Below are 5,182 nucleotides of genomic sequence, written 5' to 3'. Positions count from 1 at the left end.
ATATTTGTAGATTTAAAAAATATTATATTTTAAGAGGGGGTGCTGGGGGGGGGGCAATTGAATTAAAATATCATTCTGATTTAGAGGGTTGTAAAGGAATACAACGAATATGTTTCGATGCGAGGCTACAGTGTTTCAAGTATGTATTTTTAATTGCCGCCTTTAGACCACTGCAAAAAGATGCTTCTAAGAAAAACTTGGATGAATTGGCAGCTAATGGTGATGGGTCAAAGTTTCCTAAAGTAGTTTTCGATTGTTTAAATGGTCAATTTACCGTAACATTAAAAGGGATAGATATTTTTTTGAGCGGGCTAATGAACATTTAAAGATTGGTGTTACGGTGCTACAGTATGAAACAGAATTTGAAGAGGGTCAGAGTTCTGACAAAAAGAGTTTTTTATTTCCAGTGAGGGCTTCGTCTATTGAGTCAGTGAAGCATTGGGTCTGGCTTTTATACACGCCTCCTAAAGATCCTGAAGGAATAGGACATTTTAATCCAATTACAGATATTAGTAGGGTTTTGGGGAGGGTAAAAAGGGGGGTGTACGCTACTATTGTCCAACATGTCTGTCCCAACTTTGGACTGATTTAAAATTAAAGCATCACATGAAACACTGAAAATGTCATGACTACCAGGCTGTGGAAACGGTTAGCAGAGATAGGGCGATCTTGCGTTTTAAGAACTTTCAGAACTGACTCCTGCGGAGCTACAAGATCGCTTTAACTGAGAAGCTAAACTCACAGATGTATACGATTCGTCAAATCCAAATCGTGTGAAAATACATGAAGCCATATGGGTCTCTTACACTGACGCGCAAAGAGACTCTAGTAATACCATAAAAGTGTTGGATGTAGTTGAGTCATTGGGTGGGAAAGACGGCATGCGCAGGACATTGACAAGTCTGATTAAAACAGCGAATGGTGCAATTTCTCGCCTACGCTACACAAACTATCCTATGCTCCTTTCACCAGATGACAGATTGACCATTGAAAATCGTAAAATATGTTGGGTTTGCTAGAGATAATTTGATGATGCTACTGGGAATGGGGGAAAGAGGAAAGTGATCGACCATGATCATTTATGGCAGGAAATTACATCTGGAGGGAGTAACTTTAGAGGGGTTGCACATCAATCGTGCAATGTAAACGTTAGATAGCAATATTTCGTGCCGGTTTTTATTCACAACTCCAATTAAGATTTAAAGTTGATTTTACCGGCGTTGGCCCGCATTGCCGAGCGGGGAGTTGTAGACAACGCATGGATAAATGGTTATTTTTCTTATAATATCATACCCAAATCATCAGACAAGCTATAATGACAAGGGTAACACGTGCCTGAATAAAATCTGTTTTTTAGACTCTTTCAGTTTCATCCCCAAGTCCTTAAGACAACTGACTCAGGTACAGAAAAACGACAGTTTTGATAGTTTTCCCCTCCTTAAACAGCACTTCCCTTGATGATGAAAATTATGATTTATTAGCGTGTAAGGGCATATACACATATGATTGCTGCTACTCTACCTCGAGGCTAGATGGGGTGTCATTACCGCCTATCTAAGCATTTTACAATTCTCTTATGGACAGTCAATGCACCACTGGCGACTATGAATTTGCCAAGAAGGTTCGGGCAAAGGGAGGAGGTGAAATGGGTGGGATTACTGTTAACTGTCCTTGGCGAGTGATGTATTGACTCTTCTGGACATTGTTTGCAAGAACACGGATAAAATCTACGGGGAAATTGGGTTGAATTTAGGGTATTATTTTTCCACTTCTCATCTGGTGATGGACTTGATTCTTAAAATCAGCAAAGAAGAAATAGGTCTCATCACTGACGTGGATAAGTACCGGTTTGTAGAGAGATCAATGAGGGGTGGGTATGTTTTTCACGGGGGTCGTATCATGTAAACTGAACCTTTATATAGATTACTACTGAGGTTGCCCTCTTCTTCAATACCTTGCTCTTTATGCTAAAGTTTTTAGCATGTTTAAAAAAAATTTATATTCTCATTAAACGACCCTTGTGTTTCAGTAGCCGTTCCTAAGAAATTGAAACAACAGTCAAACTTTAACGTAAAGAGCAAGGTATTGAGAAGACTTTGCTACAAGAAAGGCTCATTCTTGAGCCTTTCAATGGCCAAAGTTCATTTTGGAATTTTTCGTTGAAGTGTAAGACTTGTAGTATTTTTCTAGTTTTGTGTCGTGGTTTACCTTGTCACTATAATATTCTGTTGATTTTTTCAACGTTCATTTAGGAACTTTTGGTTGAAATCTAAGTCTTGGGATATTATTGTAGTGTTGTGTCGTGGTTTTGCCACGATAAGTGAACCTAAATGAACCTAATAACTTTTTTTAACATGGTAAATTTTTTCAACTTTTCTGTACATGTATTAGAATGACATGAAACAGACTTAAAACTAAAAAAATCCACATTTAATATTTTCCAAATTCAAAATGATAATGATATGGATATTTTAGTCGTGACTTTCACTATTAGAATAATAATGTTTGTTGTAGCACCTTTTTTGGACTGAATTTTTTTACTTAGAAAATTATTCAACTCTTTACATAGTTTTTTCATCTTTTTTTTCAAGTACCACTTCTGTTCTGAATTTTAAAAGAAGAAAAAAAAGTTCAACTTCTCTTCAGGATATTTCCATGGAAGTGAAAAAAGGCTAAGTTTTGATTTTGAACTACGAAAATATTCCAAGTCTTATATTTCAATGAAAAAATCCTAAAATGAACATTGATACATAAACATAATGTAACAGTGACAAGGTAAACCAAGAAACAACACTACAAAAATATTCCAAGTCCTATATTTCTACGAAAAATTCCAAAATGAACTTTGAAACATCTTCAGAATGTAACAGTGACAAGGCAAACCACGACAAACAACTACAAAAATATTCCAACTCTTACATTTCAACGAAAAAAATCCAAAATGAACTTTGAAACATCAAGAGAATGTAAGTGGCAAGGTAAACCATGACACAAGACTAAAAAAATATTCCAGGTCCTACAATTCAATGAATAAATTTAAAAATTAACTTTGAAACCTCAAAAGAATGTAACACTGACAAGGTAAGCCACGACACAACACTACAAAAATGTTTCAAGTCTTACATTACAAAAAAAAAATCCAAAATTAACTTGGAAACATGAACAGAATGTAACAGTGACAAGGTAAACAACGAAACAACACTACAAAAATATCCCAAGTCTTATGAACTTAGAAAAATCAACAGAATGTAACAGCGACAAGGTAAACCACGACAAAACATTACAAAAATATTCAGTCTTACATTACAGCGAAAAAATTCCAAAATTAACTTGGAAACATCAACAGAATGTAACAGTGACAAGGTAAACAACGAAACAACACTACAAAAATATCCCAAGTCTTATGAACTTAAAAACATCAACAGAATGTAACAGCGACAAGGTAAGCCACCACACAACACTACAAAAATATTCCAAGTCTTACATTACAACGATAAAATTCCAAAATGAAGTTTGAAACATTCACAGAATGTAACAGTGACAAGATAAACCGCGACACAGCTGTATAAAAATATTTGAGTCTTACATTTCAAGAAAAATTCTAAAATGAACTTTGAAATATCAATTGAATGTGAGAGCGGTAAGGTAAACCACAACATAAAGCTATAAAAATATTCCAAGTCTTACATTTCCACCAAAAAAATTCCAAACTGAACTCTGAAAAATCAACAGAATGTAACAGTGACAAGGTAAACCATGAACAAACCCTACAAAAATATTCCAAGTCTTACATTTCAACGAAAAAATTCCAAAATTAACTATGAAACAGCAACAGAATGTAACAGTAATAAGGTAAACGACGATACAACACTGTAAAAATATTTAAAGTCTTACATTTCAATACAAAAATTCCAAAATGAACTTTGAAACATCAACAGGATGTAACCTTGACAAGGCAACCGTGACGCAACACTACAAAAATATTCCAACTCTTACATTACAATGAAAAAATCCAAAATGAACTTTGAAACATCGACAGAATGCAACAGTGACATGGTAAACTACGACCCAACACTATAAAAATATTTCAATTTTTACATTTCAACGAAAAAATTCCAAAATGAACGTTGAAAGGTCTTCAAAATATAACAGTGACATGGTGAACTACGACAAAGCACTACAAAAATATTCGAAGTCTTACAATTCAACGAATAAATTCAAAAATGAGCTTTAAAACATCAACGGACTATAACAGTGACAAGGTAAATCACAACACAACACTTCAAAAATATTCCAAGTCTTACAGTTCAACGAATAAATTTCAAAATTAACTTTGAAACATCAACAGAATGAGAGTGAGAAAGAGTGAGAAGGTAAGCCATGACACAATAGTACAAAAATAATCCAAGTCTTACATTTCAATGAAAAAATTTCAAGTCTTACATTTCAATGAAAAAATTCCAAAATGAACTTTTAAACATCAAAAGAATGAACAGTGACGAGGTAAATCACAACACAACACTATAAAAATATTACAAGTCTTGTATTTGAACGAAAAAATTCCAAAACAAACTTTGAAACATAAACAGGATGTAACATTGACAATGTAAACCACAACACAACACTACACAAATTTTCAAAGTCTTACATTACAATGAAAAATTCCGAAATGAACTTTGAAACATCAACAGAATATTACAATTACCAGGTAAACAGCAAAACAATACTATAAAAATATTCCAAGTCTTATATTTCAACGAAAAAATTCCAAAACGAACTTTTAAACATCAACAGAATGTAATAGTGACAAGGTAAACCCCGACACAACACTACAAAAAATATTCCAAGTCTTACATTTCAAAGAATAAGTTCGAAAATTAACTTTAAAACGTCTTCAGAATATAACAGTGACAAGATAAACCACGACAAAACACTACATAAATATTCCAGGTCTTACATTTCAACGAAAGAACTCCAAAATAAACTGTTAAACATCAATGGACTATAACAGTGACAAGGTAAACCACAAAACAACACTAAAAAATATTACAAGTCTTACAATTCAATGACTAAATTTCAAAATAAACTTTGAAACATCAACATAATGCAACAGTGACAAGGTAATAAATTGAAATAAATTTTGGAATAAATTCCACAATGAACGTTGAAACGTCTTCAGAAT

The sequence above is a fragment of the Artemia sp. Qi Xiang Cuo genome, chromosome 4 (assembly GCF_049724085.1).
Source record: "Artemia sp. Qi Xiang Cuo chromosome 4, ASM4972408v1, whole genome shotgun sequence".
Taxonomy (NCBI): domain Eukaryota; kingdom Metazoa; phylum Arthropoda; class Branchiopoda; order Anostraca; family Artemiidae; genus Artemia; species Artemia sp. Qi Xiang Cuo.
The sequence above is the reverse complement of the archived record's forward strand: the minus strand, read 5'-3'. Positions refer to the sequence as shown.